At 38.1% G+C, this 19,860-nt stretch overlaps 1 long non-coding RNA gene across 1 annotated transcript in view; it reads right to left on the bottom strand.

Annotated features, from left to right (window-relative positions):
• Positions 1–16,876, bottom strand: part of LOC137653188 (uncharacterized) — a 71,593-nt gene extending 54,717 nt beyond the window's left edge. Inside the window, exons 1-2 of the long non-coding RNA XR_011046420.1 lie at positions 16,708–16,876; positions 5,006–5,243 (exon numbers count right to left, since the gene is read on the bottom strand). This is a non-coding gene — a long non-coding RNA (uncharacterized lncRNA). The remainder of the gene's footprint in view (positions 1–5,005; positions 5,244–16,707) is intronic.
• Positions 16,877–19,860: the final 2,984 nt, after the last annotated feature.

Below are 19,860 nucleotides of genomic sequence, written 5' to 3'. Positions count from 1 at the left end.
CAGGCAGTACAGGAGAGCGGCGAGTCGTCTCCTCCGCAGAGGACTGTGGTGACAACGAGCCGAAGAGGCGCCCCTTAACCCCTTTGAAGTGGGAAGGAAGGCCTCTACGGCGAAGGGGAGGACGAGCCTTCCGCCTTATACACCCACGAGGGGCCGTGGGATCAGCAGGCTGACCATCAATGGGCCTCCAAAGAGGCGTCTCTACCAGAGAACTCCCCCGAGAAGGAGTCTCGCCGGAAGGAGAGGCCGTGGGACTAAGCTCCTCCATCGAAGTATGTTCGGAGGGGGAGACAGAGCCTTCCGCTACCGCAGCCACAGGAACGGGAGTTTGGCCAGGCCCACGAGATGTTTCCGACACAACAACGTCAACCACAGACAGAGGATCTAACTCCACTGAAGTTGACGATTGTTCGGCGGCCGCACCCCGTTTGATCATGTCAAACAGGACTTCCTTGGAGGGGGAACCCTGCAGCCCCAAGGAAGCCCAAAGCTGAAAAAGATCATCATTAGAAACAACTACCTCCTCCGAGGGGGAAGGGGCAGGCGCCTCGCTAAGGGAGGCAACGACCTCTCCCTCACCACGGGATCGGTTAATGACATCAACAACATTACGGTCTACGCTACCACTCGCTGGCCTCTCGGAAGAGGCCGCCCAGGCGGGAGCTTCGGAGTTGGAAAGGGCGTCAGAAGAAGACGACCTGGGATTTTCTCTCTTCCGAGAAGCCTCGGAAGGAGAAAGATCCCTTTTAGCCTTCTTCTTACATCGCCGGCAAACCTCTCCCACTGGGAGGTAGACCACTCCCTACACTCAATACACAAGTTAGACCTATCACACCGTTGGCCCCTACACTGAGGGCATAAGGAGTGAGGGTCCGTGTCCACGCCCGACATAAAGGTCCCACAAGGGAGGCCGGGAAGTCCAGCGCACGTACGCATAACGAGTAATAGAGGCCAACTTCACACACACACTGAAAAGAAAAAGCAAACAAAAATTATGGCAGTCAACAGAGAGAAGAGCGCCGACAGGTCTGTCGTCTCTCCGAGCCAAAAGTAAAGTGAGCTAATCACCGGTGTGTGTGAGAGGGGAGGGGTAGCTAGCAACCACTCCCTAACCCTCTGCTAACTAGGAAACCCTCGTTAAAACTTTATGGCTCGTCATTCAGCAGCGCCGAAGTAATTACCCCATGTAAATAGCGTGGTTTGTATTCCAGTTACGGAACAAAAAATAATTGAGACAAAATAAACGGAGAAGCAACTCAACCCGCAACGGGAAGGAAGCTACCGTAATACGTAGTAGTAATAAAAGGGTGAACGAACTCAAGGAGAGAGAGAGAGACCGTAGTCAAACAAAACTCCCAAGTACCCCACGCTGATAGACCAAGTTCCCCGTAGGGAAGGAGGAACAGCGGAGAAACATATTAGTAAGTAAAGTCCAGCGATGACGATTCACCACGGCGGCCGCCGAAGGGCGACCGAAGGACCAAGGGAGAGATCGCGACCCATAAAAAGTCACCGTAGTGGCCTGAGACCACACGGAGAAGTTGTCGTACAATGAGTGGACTTCCTATACACACACACACACAGCACAAACACTGAAAAGGAAACTTACTGTATTTCTATACTCAAATATATACATAAACATAAGAATGTTTACATATATATTACGTATAAGAAAAGTAAGTAATTAGTAAGACAAAGCATTAATGGCTGCCATGCGAGGACAAAGACAGAGACGTCTGTTCATTGTCTGAGCCAAAAGTGAAGAGAAGCAGTTCACCGGTGTGTGAGGGGGGAGGGGTAGCTAGCTACCACTCCCCTAACCCCCTGCTAACTAGCGCGGGGGTAATACACCCTCGTTAAATTCTAATGGCTCGTCCTTTCAGCTACGCCGAAAGTAAAACCCTATGTAAATAGCGTGGTTTGTATTTCGGTTACGGAACAAACAGCATGATGCCATTTTTCAAATTTACAGATCATGATGATTTAGTGTTATCTTGCCAGGAGTGAAATCGGTTGGGAAGCAAACACAGGGGTGATACTCAGTCTTAGGGTAAGCTAAGGATACAGCAGTCTAAATGAGCATCCTCCCAGATAGGTAAGGATACTGTTCTTAGGTTAGGTTAGGTGATGATCCTTAGGTGTTCAGTGTTTCCCTCTTCAATTGACAACTTTTGAAATTCTACACCGGGTCTGTTTCAACCCACTACACAGGCTTCCAGTTGGATTCTAGATACATAGGTACAAGAGCATTTATTGCTATAACAAAAAGTCACGAATTACAGAACTTGGGCTGGTTTCAAGTTTTTATTTTAAGGTTGGGAAATCTACCTTATAGTATAACATGTTCTTGTTGTGGATAGCAAAATGCACGTTCTTTGCTTTTTGAATTATGTTTTCGATGCATTAACTATGAAATTCAGGGTTTTATTGTAGTGTATTACAGGACAATGTAACCTAGGAAAACAACTACTTTTTCTTATAGAAAAATGTACGCTTTTTTTCGAAAATGACACTCGTTCCCATCGCAAATGAATAGTTTCAGAAATATATATACATCTATATCCTACGATAATGGGGGACCCCCAGTGGGAACTCGGGGTTTTGGGTGGGGAAAACATGGTGGAGAAACGATATATAATCGTAAAACAAGCCTTTTCTTCTCTATACATTACCTTCTTGAATGTATAATAATCGGAGGAAAATACAAAACAGTATATCAGGCTAAACTTTGGAGGCGCCGTTGCAAAGATTATCTCATGAAAAAATACAGTAACGAGTGCTGCCAACATCTGATGTAGATCAGTGCCCCAAGTGCCGTTCCCTCCTATCTTACCTATCTTACAGGAAAGATATTCACATGTTTTATTGTAATACCAAAACAAAAATACCTAAAACCAAAAAGAAACGTCGTTGTGGTTATACCGTTACTTCTTATAAAGGTACATTTTTGGGAAAAAGTCGTCTATCCCCATGGAAGATATTATTTGCAAACCACTTTTTACATAAACATTGGGACCATGAGACCCTCATGGAGGGTATCGACATATCCTTCTAGTGTCGATTGGAGAAGTTTCTGTTCAGAGGTTACCGAACACTTCTTCGATAATCAAGAGGCAATTGGTGGTGATGGAGTAATAGTTGAAATAGACGAATCACATTTTTGTAAAGCTAAATACAACCGTGGTAAACTGTTAAGTGCCCTATGGGTCTTTGGGGGTATTGAACATGAATCAAAGAAATTTTTCATTATCCCTTTAGTTCCCTCCCTTTCTACTAAACGTGATGCTGCTACTCTAATTCCCCTCATTCAGAAATATATCAAACCTGGCAGTGTTATTATCAGTGATAAGTGGTCTGCCTACAACTCTCGTTTGAAAATTGGTTACAAACATAAAACTATTAATCATTCTGAACATTTCGTTGACCCCCAAGACCCAACCATCCATACACAAAATATAAAACGTCTCTGGAGAGAAGTGTAGGAGTGGGTACAGAGACCTGGAATGAAGACTGAATATTTCATGCAATATTTTTCCAGGTTCCTTTTTACCCACTACTACCCAGAACATACGTTACTGCACCACTTCTTCATTACTGCCAGTCGCCTCTACCCTCCGATACAACAGCCAATGGACCCCCTAGACCCACAAGACCCCGATGCCCCTCATCCATCCACGAGGAGTTAAGCCGTCAGTCTCACCCTCCCGTGACCCGCAAGTTTCGACGTCTTCCTCAATAGTCATTATATGTGTTTTGTGACCGGGGAACTCCTAGGTTAGGTTAGGTGGGTTTAATAGGTTCAGTACCCTTTTTGTACTTTTTATATATTGTGTAAAAGTTATATGGAAAAATTATTTAAAATACGTATGGAAATATCTAACATTACTATCGCTAGTAATGTCACCGTACCGTTGGTAACTCTGTGTATCATTCGTAATATGGAGAATTTTACCGTTCCCAGTAAATATCTGAGGTTTGTGACCTGTCATACTACTAGGTTAGGTTAGGTGGGTTTGTTAGGTTCTGTGCCCTTTTTGTACTTTTTACAAACTGAGTAAAATTTATATGGAAAAATTATTTAAAATACGTATGGAAATATCTAGCATTGCTATCGTTAGTAATGTCATCATGCCGTTGGTAACTCTGTGTACCATACGTCAACGTTGGTAAAACTGTGTATCATTGGTAACGTTGCTAATATTATCGTTCAAAGTACATTCGTAGGGGAAGGTGACACCATTGAACAAGTGCTTATATTTAAATATTTTAACACATCATATATGACAACAGTGAATATATTTAACCATTTTACCAGAAAATATATGTTTTCCTGTAGGAAATAACGTGATTTAACCGGTTTTCACCTTCATTTCATCCGTAATAACAGCAAACAAATCGGCAACTTAAAGTTAGCCGAATTGGTTGATCTGTTTGTTTGCGGTTGAAATTAACGTAAAATTTGGTTAAATCACGTTATTTACCATAGGAAAACATATATTTTCTGTTCAAAATCACACCCTGTAATACAATACAAATTTACCAAATTCAGTTTCTACTGTACTAGTTTAACAGGGACACATTAAAGTATCGTAAGACATCTTATGAAAACTGACAATTCCGACTCGCAACACTAACATATGACGAAGTCAAACACTTTATTTATATTTTCCTTCAAAGATAACCCCGGACCTTGTCTTATACTATAAAATATTGATTACTTACAACAAAAATAAGTGTTAATAGTTTGTAAAAATAAGTTTTCTGATGTATTAACGGTGAAATTCAGCGTACAATTTAATATGCAAGTATAGGCTACCCTGGTTTTCCAAAATTCAAATGGGCACAAATTTTTGACAAAGTTATTTTTATATTTTTTTTAACGGAACGCCATGTCTCGGTACTTCCCTTCTATCTATTTCTCCAGAAATTATGTTATGATACATACCGAGACACCATTCCCCTTTCAGGTCTACATTAGCAAAGTAATGATTTACTGGTTACTCACTCTTTAATTCGATCCTCATCTCCAAACTGGACACTTTCCTTGAACGAGGAAACCTTCAACAAAACATTTTAGCACTAATGGGTTGGGATTTTGCGAACCAAGACGGTAGGTGGCTTGCGACCAAAAATTGGCAATTGAATGGTGTATCAGAGAACTTTGAGCTTGTAAGTTACTTCTTCTTCTTCTTCTTCCATTTTTGTAGGAGATCTGGCCTACTTCTTGGAGTCAATGTACTCCCCTATAAATATTATATAATATAAAATATTAGTTCTTATCAATACAGTTGACAAATGTTAGTGTTAGTCTGTTAAATATTAACTCCTTCACCGAATGTTATGAATGACATGTTAACTCCCACACATGAGGCTTAATACCTTTTATTCAAACAACATCCATGCTCTCCCTTCCATTAATATTGTTTTTATAGTGCAAAATATATAAATCACACTTTATTAAAAATATTTCCATTTAAATGCGTTTATGTTTATTTATATTTGAAACAACCTCCTGTGGTTTGTCTATTGCAAAATCGTTGCATTAAATGTAGTCTCTTTACAAAAGAACATTTATGTGGGTTTAGAGACTAAATTTAATCCTTATTCCTCTGTGGGATAATTCATTTTACAGGTGATTGTAATGTGTTTAGTAAATTATTTTTAGTTAAAAATGTTATAAAAGCAGTTTTCACCCTCTCCTGTAAACTTGTAACTTTATAAGGTGAACTACTTTTGTATTAGGTTTGGCCAAGGACTATATACTGAAAATTGAATGAAGATAAGGAGGGGCCGCTCAGCCTAATAACACTCAAAAGAGTGTGCGAGACTGCGAATAAAAGATGCTAGATACCCACATGCGAAACGAATGGCTCCATCTATTGAGCGAACGGTTAACAACCATTCAGAGAGGTAATGCTTAAGGAAAATAATATACTGGATGGAATTCAATTGTAAATTTTGCGACATATTTGTTCATAAATTGCATTACTTCGTCACTATATTTTATTCTTATATTAATGATATTCTTTAATTTTAGATAACTAAATTCCAAATTGTTTGTCTATTTTTCAGAAATTTCATAGCTACAGTGTATAGCCTATCTCTTATAATTCAGTTAAGTATTGTAGCCTATATTACAATAATATTTTTAAATATTCTTTACAATATCACGTTCGAATAAAGTAAAATATACTGTATATCTGATTTGTTAAACTTAGCCACAAATGCTTATGCGTAGGCATAAATATAATTACAGTTTGTAGGCTACTGTATAAAACACAATTGTATTTTTTTTCTTTTATTGAAACGGAAATGCATGATGAACTCAGATATACTCTTTAGTACTATAGACTAATAAATGTATAAATGTACAAACAAAAAGAACGAAATAACACTAAATTGTATCACACATAAAAATAATCAAAAGGGGGTTGGAAATAGAAATAAGGCAGCATACATGCCAACCAAACACTGCAAGATAAATCACATGCAAATGAGCTTTAATAAATTATACATGAATAAGAAAAAAATAAATCGGTAAATAATATTGCACATATAAAAATTGTAAAAATAAGAACATACAAGCAAACCAAAATTGCAACATGAATTACATGCAAATAAACTAATATGATTATAGATATGAGAAAGCATAATACTAGAAACATGGTTTCCTTCAAGAATTAGATACATAGTGCAAATATAAGACAAAGCAAGTATGCAAACATAGAAAGCACATGGAGTATACACATTCAATGTATATGAAAATACAAATACAGTATACAAATACTGTAAAATGTTAGTTTTTATTTAGGAAATAGAAAAAAAAATAAGAAGACAAGGAACAATAACAAAATAACATTTTGAAGCAGTATACTCCTGTAGGCTAATACTACTCAGGAGGGCAAATATGCTAAAATATCTATGCACTTTTAAGTTAAATCAAAGTTAAATATTACACATGCCACTAAACATGTTCCTAACGCCAAATATGTCAGCTCGGGAGAAATATATTATTTTAATAGCTTTATGAAAAAAAAAAAAAACATTGCTTAGACTATTCTATAACACGAACCTTAGTCAAATTATATCAAATATGTGAAATCTTTGTTAGTTTTCTTGTTTTACGGGGACCTGAGTAATTACCACCACTATGTTTTCTTTCCCCTAATGTTCTGTTGAGAAATTTAACGTAATAATATATACACATTTTTTAAAAATATGTCTATCACCTTATCTACGGCACCAACACAAACGTTGAGGTCATCTACATTAATTTGTTTAATAACTTTAGTTAAATTATGTTTTATATTGTCTTTCATTATTAAATCTACAATATTCCTTTGAAATGCTGATTCATAATAATTAATAATGTTAGTTATAATAGTACTTGGATACCATAGGCATCTTTTTTTCCATATCTTGATTTCCCAGAAGCAAGGTCAAATTATTTGAATCAAAATCTTTTCCATATTTACAGGCAAGTACTGATTTACATGCATCATATTTGTAATGTTTGAGAAGTTTATGGCATAGGCCTACATATCCTTCTAAGTAAGTTACTGCATTTTTTCTCTATCAAATTGTGCTTATAATCAGATATATTGTCTTTAGGTGTGTCAATACTATTGCCGGGAACAAAGGGATAAAAGTTACAAATAAAATCTTGAAATAGATTTTTTCACTAATGGTTTTGTCTTAATATTATCACCATTATTTGGGTTGAAACTTGAAACAAATTCCCGAATTGCTTTGGTTTATCATCTTCAGGTTCATCAATTATCAAATCTACTGGTGAATTATCAACTGGACCTTCTAAAATGTTTTTTAAAAAAATTCTTGGACCTGTTCCTCATCTGTCACAGGGCAATTTAAATTAACAATATCTTTATTTTCAAAATAATTCTTATTTAGTGTCTAAGTCAGAGATCTTCAAATATTGCAGTATTGTGGTGTTATTATCTATGCAATTTCCTTTAACATTCATGAGATTGTTACATAAAGCATTTTTTATTATGGTTTTAATTTCATATGAACTTGGAGAGTCCTTACTTCCACCTGAACTTCGTAGTACACTAAAGAAATTTTCAAGATGTTCTTGATTTATCCTGTTAGTTAAAAGGAATTTAGAACCCGTTGTTGTTGTTGTTGGGGTATTAAAGCCAACACTTGTTGTTGGCACGGGCCTTTCCCTTGGTTGGCCCGTAGGTGATCTGTAAAAATTTTTTAAGGTAGTTGCATTAATGGAAATTTGAAAGGTTTTTAGTAGTAGAAAAAAGATGTGGATAGGGTAAGGATGATGGTGGTAGTGGTAGAGGGCCATCATTTCTCGGATAGTGGTAGTTTGAAAAGTGGGGGTGTAAGGCTTTTGAAGATTAGAGAAAAATTGTGCAGGTGGGGTTGTCCAACCCTTTACTCCCTAGGGTCCCTGCAGAGAGATTTTAAGTGGTAGATTAGTTGAGAAGTGAAAGGGGGTGATGTGAATAGAGCTTTACAATGAGGGGATGAGATGGTGCATGGAATGAGGAGGTCTTACCTTGGTTGAGGTAGTGTTGAAAGCAACTGTGCATGTGTGTCTATGCTTTCGACAATTGCTTTTGCCAGTGTGGCTGCCTCTTTCATGGCATGTGGTGTGTTGGTGTCTACAAGTAGATCACCTCGTAGCTGTGCTGTTTCTCTGCATTCTAGTAGATAGTGCAGGAGAGCTTGTTGTGGTATGACATCACAGTGTTCACACCTTGTCTGGATGTCATCTAGGAGTTCCCAGTTTGCTTTGTAACCCAGCCGGAGTCTGTGTATACATACTGCCAGTTTTCTTGGGGTGTATCTGTCTATGGGAGGGGGTTCTAGTACCGATGCCCATTTGTACCATGTTGCAGAGGGAGAGCCATTCTCTATCCTCATATGTAGTTCCTTGATTAGGTTGTTCTTGAGCTGTGTCTTTATTTTGCTTTTGATTTGTTGCAGTGCAGGCTGTATGTGCACCTGTACATTGTGAATGTGTTTGGTGCTTTTGGCTAGCTCATCAGCCTTTTCATTCCCTGGTATCCCGATGTGACTGGGGATCCAGTTTATAGTTACTAGTCTGTTTCTTTCATTATGTTGATGTAAGAGGATTTTAATGTCCGCTATCAGGGATTTGTTTTCTTTGTTTTTGTCCTGCTGTAGGACTTGCACTGAGGATCGTGAATCAGTATGGATGACTACTGGTCCTTCCTCATTTTCAATAGAGTATTTTAATGCTTGCTGTATTGCGACAAGCTCTGTCTGCAGGGTGGAGACATTATTGGATGTTCTCCAGGATCTACTGTACCATCAGTATAGTAGATCTGTGCCCCTGTTGTTTCTACAGAGGTTATAGCTGCTTCTGCTGCGTTTCTAAGTTCTTCTATTGTGCAGTTTTCTTTTGCCCTTGGGAGTTTGGTGTAGTTGAATTTAGCAACTTGTTTTTTCCATGGTGGAATGTGTATAGTACTTTGTGCTGTGTCAGGTTTTAATTGTAGGATTGTTTCTGTAAGGCCAAGTCTTTTGATGTTATCGCTATGGTCTTTGCCATAAGAATCTGGGGTTTGTACTTCAGGATGTTTGGATAGTTCCTCTCTTACTCGTCTTTTGGTGATTGAGTCTCTGTCTGACAGGAACATTTTTGCAACTATGCTTGCATTTCTTAGTGCAATTCTGTCTTCGAGGGTTGGTAGTCCGGTTTCCAACCTTAGGTTGCAAAGTCTTGTCCACATTGGGGCTCCCAACATGAGCCTCATGGCATTGTTTTGAATCACTTCAATTGTGCTTTTTTGTAGATCTGTTAGTCCCAGGAGTGTTGGGGCGGCATAGTCTACTAGTGATCTGGAACAGGCTAGATAATATTTCTTTTGGACGTGTTCATTTGCTCCATCCTTGAGCCTGCACATATATCTCATAGCTGCATTTCTGGCATTTGTTCTTTCCTTGAGATATTTTATCTCTTGCTTGAAAGTGAGCTGTTTGTCTATTATTACCCCGAGGTATGTGTATCGGTCCACCCATTCTAGGGGTTCCATTCCTATTGTGAGTGGTTGTACGGGGTTTGGGGCTTTGATTGTCATTGCTTTTGTTTTGGCAATGTTAATTTTTAGTCCAAGCTCATTGGATTTGTGGCTGATGGCATTGAGTGCTCTTTGCATTTTTATTGTCCTGACTGGCCCTCGAGCTATTACACATACATCATCTGCATAGATAAATATATTAACTCCTTCAGGTAGCTGAAGTGAGGCTATATTTTCCATGAGGATGTTGAAAAGGAGGGGGCTTAGAATTCCTCCTTGTGGCGTACCATTTTCCAATTCATGATATGTGGATATCACTCCTTGAAATTTGACTCTGGCTTGCCTTCCTAGCATGTAGTTTTTAGTCCATGCTAGTAGGTGTCCTTTGACTCCTTTTTTAGCTACTGATTGCAGCACTGCAACTGGGCTTGCAAGCTCGAAGGCTTTTTCAAAGTCTATGAAGACTATTGTTGCCTTGTTCTGATTTATGCAGCTTAATACATCTGTGATGCATTCAGAGGTTCCAATTCCCTCCTGATATGCATATAGCTGCTTGTTTAGGGGGCCAATTTTGTACTTTAATCTGTTTAAGACCATTTTTTCTCCTGTTTTTTCTATACAGGATACCAAGGCTATTGGCCTAGGATTTGTTGGATCCTTTGGCTTGGGGATTGGCTGTGTATCTTGTTGTCTCCAGGTTTGAGGCCTTATGTGCTCTAGGTGTGTTTTGTTTAGTAATCTTAGGAATGCAGTTTCTCCTGCTGGACCCATGTGTTTGATCATTGTGTAGGTGATTTTATCAGCTCCAGGTGCAGTGTCTTTCCCTGGCTTTTGTACTGCTCTTAGCTCCTCAACTGTGTATGGGGTGTCTGTGTCATCCTGCTGAAGGCAGGCTGTGTTGATCTCTTCCCATCTTGATGGCGCCAGTTGCTCTTGTTGCATTCTGGTTTCGGGGGAGAGATTGATTGACAGTGTTCTGTTTGCAAAGGATGTTGCAATTCTTTCAGCCTCCTCATGTGGGTGTGGGTGTGTGGCAATTGGTGTCTTTCTCTTTTTTTCCGGCTACTCTGCCTAGCCATTTCCAAAGCTGAGTTAGAGTGGTGTATCCTGACAGGCTTGAACACCATTCCATCCATTTTTCAATTCTGATTTCATGGATTCTTTCATTTGTTTCAGTTCTGACTGTTTGTAGTAGCTCTCTGTTTTCTACTGTGGATCTTCTTCTGTATATTTTTGTGACTCTGTTTAGTCTGGTTTTTAGTCTTCTGACTTCTGGGCAGTAGTACCAGGAGTCTTTGTAAGTGTAACTACCTTGTGTTGTTTTTAGTGGCATAGCTCTGTTGGCTGCATTGTGAAAGGCCTCAACTAGGTCTTTTTCTAGTTGATCTATGTCCTCTGGAGGAACGTAGCTGATTGCCCATTCCTCTATGGTTGTTTGAAAGCAGACCCAGTCTGCTAGGTCCTGGTTCCATCTTGGTGGGGGTGGTGGGATTGGAGGTAGTTGTTGTAAGTCCAATTCTGTCACTGTGGCAAAGTGATCACTTATCAGGGTCGAGTGTACTTGCCACTTGGTTAGATGTCTAATGGCTGTTGGGGCAAAAGTCAGATCCAGTCTTCCACCTCTTATGTGTGTAGGTTGCCCTGTGTTTAGGAGGGAGACTCCCTCAAATTCATCCAGGGCGAAAGCTATGTGTTCCCCTGAGGGGTTTGTCCTTGATGGGGATGATAGTATGGGGTGATGTGCATTAAAATCCCCGCAGATAATTATTGGTGTTCTTTCTGTGTGAGCAAAGAGTTGAGTTAGTTGTAACTCTCCTGTATCCTCCCTATGTAATTTTCTGTATATGTTGTATATGTCTATTTTTTGATTTAGTAATGTTATTGTTACTGCTAGTGTCTCTATGTTGGTGCCACAGGGAATAGGGTTGTGTAACCTTGTTGTTGGTATGCTAGTTTTAACTAATGTAGCTAGGCCTCTGTCTGTGCCTATCTGTGGTGCGATGTAGGCATTGTAGCCTGGGATTTTTAGTTTCTTTCCTGCTGGAAGATTGGTTTCTTGTAGCAGGATGACATCTACATTCTCATTAGAACCCGTATCCTTCATATGATTCCATTACATTTTAAGGCTAGAGATGTTTAAAAGCCAACCATCTATACATGGAATATTAATTTCAGTTCCAATAAAAGTTAAGCATGGCAACATATCAGCCTTTTCAGATAAAAAATTAATATCATTATCACTATCACTAATTGCACATTTCCTCTCTTTAAAATGAAATACACAGCTGCTGTTAAATTCATCAAACAATTCATCGATATCATTTATAAATAATGCTGTATTTTCCGCTTCTTGCGGTAATGCCCCTAATGCAGCATGTGTAAATAAATCAGCTACTACATTATGGCTAAACACCTGTGCAGCTAGATTCACTCTCATTTTATCAAAACCAGTGTTGAAGATATGTGATGCTGTAAGTTTTGGTGCTAACCGTAGCTTTATCTGAGAATCTGCTTAAAAAAAAAAAAATCTCTATATTTCCACGACACTTTTCGCCCACCAACCTGCATGTCACATTTCTTAAGATTGTTTCTGATACATTTCAAAAGGTGTGGTGTATCATAAGAGAAATACAAATTTTCACCTTCATGTGAGAAAAAAGGTATTTCGATGGGAATATTAAAATTTTTGAACAACCTTCTATTATTTGGATCTTAAACAATTTAAAAACAGACAAATTTCAGCCTACAGTAAAATCATTCTTGGATGCAAAGTACGGTTCTTTTTTTTAAGTACCTCAGTATTCTCGTTGTTGGTAAAGTAAATATCTTTCTTATAAAGTTATATGCTCTGGGACTTTTTAAATAAAGTCTAAGAGAAAATTTTTTTTGACAAAGTGAATATCTCCTACCATATTTGGAGACACCTGCTAATTTCATTTGTATTTAAAAAGAAATTCTAGAGCTGTGCCACTTATATATTTGCTTGCATTTTTTCATAATTGTTGATGATAGGGTACATGTATCACATTTTTTTTTTGGCTTACCTTCATTTGTTAGAGTTTTTTTCATAAGTCTACAAATCTGCATCCGTTGCTTTGTTATCAGTCCACACTGGTTTTTCTTTTTCCTTTTCAAGGTGCTAATAGACTGATAAAAATATCAAAAGTTAATAATCCAGTGCAAAAACAATTGGTATAAACATAAGAATAACTATCAAATTATATATACTGTATATATATATATATATATATATATATATATATATATATATATATATATATATATATATATATATATATATATACATATATATATATATATATATATATATATATATATATATATATATATACATATATATATATATATATATATATATATATATATATATATATACATATTAAAAAACATATTATTTATCTGATAGCATTTCAGAACTGACCATTTATTGGGGAAAATATTTTGTTTTGATCTCTTATAAAACAAAATAAAAATTGATTCATGGTAATATCTTACCATTTGGTTTTATGGTTGTGAATGTTGGTTCTCCTTCTTCATGTAACCCTCATTGTATGGTCTCATACTGTATTTCAGGCTTTTGTAAATTGTCATTTAAATTGAGATTGCTACAATCAACATCATTAGTAGTAGTTGTAGTAGTAGAAGTCGGAGGAGGGGTAGCAGCAGTAGCTGTATTACTGTAGTAGCAAATGTAGGCCTAGCAGTCATAATAGTTGTAGTAGGACTAACTCTTGTAGCAATACAAGTAATATTATTCATAATGTTTGTTTCTGTGGCATTACTGTACACTTCACTCCCAGTATCTTTTGGATAACCATCAGTAAATTCTAGAAACGCAAATATGAAATTAAACAAATGCCATATTATACTTTTTCCTTTGGCTGCTAAAATCATAAGCATTTTATGCATAAATATATCCAAAAACACTACTACACAAAATTTTCTTACAATATCTGATTAAACATTTTCACAATCTTTTTTAGAATTTTCCTTGGTCAGTTGATAGATGAACCCTATAGTCATAATACAACTATTAGTCTAACACCTTTTCACTGAAGACAAAGTGAATATATATGTAGCATAATATAGCAAAATATTAAAGGTCAATCTGTACCCACTATATGAATCTTAGTTAGTAAAAGCAAAACTGTAATATCTACCAAAAGCATAGACCATTGACATATTAAGCACTGGTAAATTAAGTTCGGTGATTTTCTTATTTTATTTTATTTATTTATATATTCTTTTATCTTTTTTATTTTATTTATTATTATTTTTGTGTGAAGAAAAGCAAATGTCCATTAACCAAAAGCCCCCCATGGACGCTCAGGCCGACAGATCATTACAGATCTAATCCCGTTATCTCCGTTTCACATACACGTTCACTTTTATATAAGTTCTATGAAGCGAAAACTGAAGTAGATCCGCCCTTATTAAAAATCAAATTGCCCCCCGGTAGGGCCCCCACCCCCTGGTTGGGAACCAGTAGCCTACCACTGATCTATAAGTTGAAAATTTTTAGCAATAACTAATAAGGCCTACTATGGTTATGGTATCAGATCAATGAATCATCATAGGCCTAAAGCCTATCTATAACAACATAGGTCTATTATCTAGATCTAGGCTCACAGTCACTATCCATAGCCATAAAGACCATTATGATCATAGGCCAACATCTACATAGCCATTGGAATTTATCATAAATAATAATACCTTAGGCAGCTAGGCCTACATCAAGTTACATGCACTATTATTAGTAAGAAAAATTATGTCGATGTGATCTATCGGCTACCCTCCGACATCTATACTGTGTAAGTTAAATCAATGACCAAAATATTAGGCCTGTGAAGAATTTTCTTCACTACTCTTCTTCTTCATAGTTTATACGTAGAGTTTGTTATTGTTCGTGACGTCACGGCAGGGAAAAATGTGAGTAATGTCTCTTTCTTAAGCGAGTGTCCCAAGATTAATACTTTTGTGTTGTTTGTATACATTATTCTACCGTAAGTATTTAGGTACAGTATTTTAAATCTCTTAATTACAACTCAAGTCTGCTAGTCTAGGAGATATGGTTGTCCACACACGTAAGCCCGACTTGCTAAATTACCTTTTAGTTTCATTTTTATTCTGTATGCCAGTTGTTTAGAATTAGGATTATCTTTGCCCCCTGGAGTTGCAAGATTTCTCCTTGTATTCTAAATAAGTGTGTTGCTTGAAATTCACAAGGCACAAGGTTTTTGAGCCTGTCCTAAATGAGAGTTGGCACCTCAAGACTGTAGGCCTACGCACCAAGATATGCTTTTTTTTGGGAAGGAAGGAGGACGCAGCTGACCTGAACTCGACCTCACAAACATACAGGCCACGGTACGAAACGGAGCTGCCCAGTCAGGCTCCAATGTCAACCTCGTGCCCCCACTCTCCATCACTAGCCTGTCCCCTTACACAATAACTAGCCAAGAATACGTCGTAGAAGAGGTCAAGCAGATGACCAGTGTTAGTGCATAGCTGCTAATTCTACAGCACGTCGGTTCCAGTCTTGGGGGCTAGTTGGAGAGCTTGGAGGGGGCCGTTGACTCTGCAGAATAAGTGCTGTAGGCCTAGTGAGCAAACTGAAGACCGCCACATTTAGGACACGGGCGCCCACAACATATAAAAATCTTGTGAGTTTAACTAATGGCCATTCCCCCTTTAGATAAGTTTCAATTTCTCATAAGTTAAGTTTAGGTATTATTTTGGCATTACATTTTTCGGGCTGCGTGCATGGAAATTAATGTATTCATATTTTTTTTGATCTTGGTAATTGCTTGAGGTCACTGACCACATGTTGGGACCTCACAGCATCCTACCGCACAAATTGTTGATCAGAATGTTTTGACTTATTTATTCTGTTTGAGGTTTAATCCACGTGTTAATTCCGTTTAACGTTTTCAAGTTTTTTGTTGTAAATTCACTTATTCATTTTATCACATGTAAAACTTATAATTGAGTTACTGATATTTTTTTTCAATTTTTAATTTTGTTGTGTTAAAATCATCAAGTTATTTCCATCCCCTTTTTCTGTAATAAATCATTTGGAATAGATTACACATTTTGGTATCTTTAACCACATTATATGAATTTTACCAATTTATACTAGGACGGGTCAGAAGTACCCAAGGTGTTGAAAGTACCTACTCTAAACAGGTAAGTTGGTATCAGCGAGTGTACGCTCTTTTACTTAGTGCTTTGAAGGTGAAGATCCCCATTTAACTTTACTTTATACTTTTATACTCCACTGTTCCCCCTTTTTTTTTTATTGTCTCTAATTGCATTAACGTAAGATACCTGTACAGCATCTCACTGGGGTCACTGGGACGGAGTCGAAACAGAGCCTTAGAGTGAGATGACTCTAGCCCTGACAAAGCTAGAGTAGGCCATAAATAATTTCCAAATTAACGTGTGGAGTTCTCCGGCCTCTGGACAGTAAAATTGCCTCCTTTTGTATTTTAGAGTGAAAGGTTAGTGATCTATGGCAGTAAAGTATTAGCAGGGCGTTTGCGTCCCGAGAGTAAGTGCTCATTATCCTCCCCTGTTGAGCTTTGGGTAATTGCCGTAGGGAGACTTTCGTGGACTAAGTTCCCACTCAGCCATTCACATAAAAATTCTCCACAAGGCCTAGGCCTACCTGGTAACTGGTAAGTGATGAATCACGAATTTGGTGGAATCATATACAGGATCTATGATTCTACGGTCTACCCAGGAATGTTGAAGACTTGAATTAATTATTAGTAGCCTCACTCTCGAGTCTCAACTTGTACACATGTAGGGGAAGGTGCAGTATGTCTGTGCTCCAAGATTTCCCCTCACAGCCTGACTCGCCAAAGAAAAGGAGTGAAGTGCCTTTGTAGCTTTCAGAGGAAACACTAACTTTACTTTTAGTAAGACGGAGTAGACGGTAACTTGTATAATACACGTTGCTCGATGTTAGTAAGACGGAGTAGACGGTAACTTGTATAATACACGTTGCTCGATGTGGGTTGCGGCATAAAAAATAAATAAATAAGATAAAAAAAATCTGGAAAAATGTCCGCGTGAAGAGAGAGAGAGAGAGAGATTCTGCGTGGCCCATACGCGTATGGCATGATGTAATCTCGATAATATCATAAGAATTCATCTTTTTTTATGGTAAGCATATCACAATTCATTCTAAAAATAATATTATTAAATTATTAAAAGTAAATAATTCTCTTCTTAAAGATTTGGTGCAGAAATATTTGTCAACTGACTCGAACATTTAACTACATTTCTTTGTTTTCCGTCTATTCAATATTACTCAGTTCAAGTAAACTAAATGTACCCTTGCTTTACTGTATTTGTATGTAGTATAAAACTGCGTCGTTCTTTAGAAAAATGTTTAATTTCAGTTGAACAGTATATGGAACTATGAAAAAAAAGTCATTGTAGCTTTCTGTATATTTTTCTTTATTGTATATATATATATATATATATATATATATATATATATATATATATATATATATATATATATATATATATATATATATATATAAGTGTATGTATAATTGTTCTGTATATATATAATTACTTTGCATATATATTTATTTGTTTATTTAACGGATTTTGAGCGAAGCGAAAAATCTATTTTTGGGTGAGATAGCCATGGTGTCCTGATGGAAGGTTCCTTTTTGGTAGCTTCCTTGGGTAAATAACTACTAGATATTCCCAGAGAATTTAACCACAGGTTATCACAGAATTCTAACTTCTGGAGCGAGTATCCTAAAGGTTTCCCTTTAAGACATCGTATATCAACAGGGGACGCATGTATTAACGCGCCACATAGCTATCTGCACCCCACATAGAGTTAACACTTCGATGTGTAGGGGCGAAGAATAGTTGGGGAGCCGTTCCACAGCTAATCTCGTCCGTGGCTACTTTTGGTACTCGAGATGTAAACAAACGGGCGCCATTGCTAAATGACGTCACGTCCATCCTCATCCTGAAGCCAGTTGCTTGCCGATCACCATGATACAGCAGGACAGGGTGGGACCTGAAAGGCTGGACGAAGTAGCAGGGAGGGTCCATCAGGACGCCATGGCTATCTCACCCAAAAATAGATTTTTCGCTTCGCTCAAAATTCGTTTTTTGGGCTCAAGCCATGGCGTCCTGATGGAAGAATACCAGAGAATCAATGTATCGTGGTAGATTTTCCCCTTTTAGTGTAAGTGCCGAGGGCTTTGAATAGAGTAAGCATGGTAATCTAGATAGAGGTTCCGTGGGGCTGAAAATTCCTGCCCCCCTTGGCAGAGAAGTCCCAACGGACCATGCCGAAGATCAAAGTGGTCATCGAAGGGCTACCCACCCTGCGGAGAGAACGTGAAGATCTCGGAGACAAGACAGAATAGTTGATATTCATATAGGAACATTCTCAATAACAGAAAAGTGGTGGTTAGGCACTGTATTTCATAGCTAGAGAACGATCTGGTCTCGAAGATATAGCGCAAGTAAGTATTCAGTTAGGAATATTACACAGCATAGGTGAGTATATAATATGGATAGAACCTATTATTTTTCATTATTTCAAAAGAAAGGGGATAATGAAACTATGACAACCATGTATTTCATAGTATGAGTAGGAGCGGAGTGAGACGCACAAGTAATAAAATAGAAATTTTATTTCACAATTGCAGGATATAGTAAAATAAATGCAATAAAGGATGTAAAATTAATTTACAATAAAATATAATGTACATAGTAATGAAAGACTTCGCTCTTGAATCTGAAAGAAAATTTCAAATTATTAGAAGGCACAGGTTCCATAGGAACGTCAGTCTTTAATAAGGAAAAACACATCATGCACCAGGCATGCGGCACTCATGTGACGACTATGACATTTCACCTTGTAAAGAACAGTCTATGAAAAACACTAAGCGTTCCTGAAATCACTATGTATCACACGAGGGTCAACATAGACACCCGAAGAGTTAAAGTCCCAAGTAACTCACTGTTCTATGCAGAGTTAATTGCAGGTTTCATAACACTACCTGCGACTACCACGAAATGTTTGACTTCATGCACTTGCTTCGCGTAGTGCTTGAAGAAAACACGCGAAGATTTCCAGCCTGTGAAACTCTTGAGGCTTTCGAAATCCATGCTCTGGAAAAAATTCAGAGATGATGCGACTTTTCTAGGATCATGACCTGCGGGTGTACTGCCAGGATCCGCTCTGCGAATGAAGTAGGTGATTTTTGCTCTTAGTTGTTTCAGTGACAGGTCGCTACCCGATTTTTCTCCTTTGAAGAGTTGGCCTCCACCAAAGTCAGAAGTTCTACGAAGATAGACCTTGAGGCTCTCTACCGGACATAGAGAGGCATCTTCTTTCAGGGGGCAGATTCTCCAAGGGCCCCATCTATTGGTGGTTAGTTCATTTTTCGCGAGAAACGTCGGATCCGGGAAGAGGGTAAGGTCTCCTGAGTCTGTAAACAGGATGTGACCCTCGTCTATTGATAATGCCACTATTTCGCTGACTCGGGCTCCTGAGGCAAGAGCAAAAAGAAATATAACTTTTTGAGTAAGATCCTTGAGAGGGCACGAATCATTGTCCAAGTTTGAGGCAAAATGGAGCACCTTGTCCAGGGACCAGGAGATAGGTTTTGGTGGGGGTGCTGGGCGTAGACGAGCACATGCCTTCGGCAGTTTATTGAAGATGTTGCTGGACAGATCAATCTGGAAGGCATACAGTAGTGGTCTAGTCAAGGCCGATTTGCAGGTAGAAATCGTGTTGGCTGCTAAGCCCTGTCCATGAAGGTGAATGAAGAAG

The sequence above is a fragment of the Palaemon carinicauda genome, chromosome 14, assembly GCF_036898095.1.
Source record: "Palaemon carinicauda isolate YSFRI2023 chromosome 14, ASM3689809v2, whole genome shotgun sequence".
In the NCBI taxonomy this organism is placed as follows: domain Eukaryota; kingdom Metazoa; phylum Arthropoda; class Malacostraca; order Decapoda; family Palaemonidae; genus Palaemon; species Palaemon carinicauda.
The sequence above is the reverse complement of the archived record's forward strand: the minus strand, read 5'-3'. Positions and strand labels throughout refer to the sequence as shown.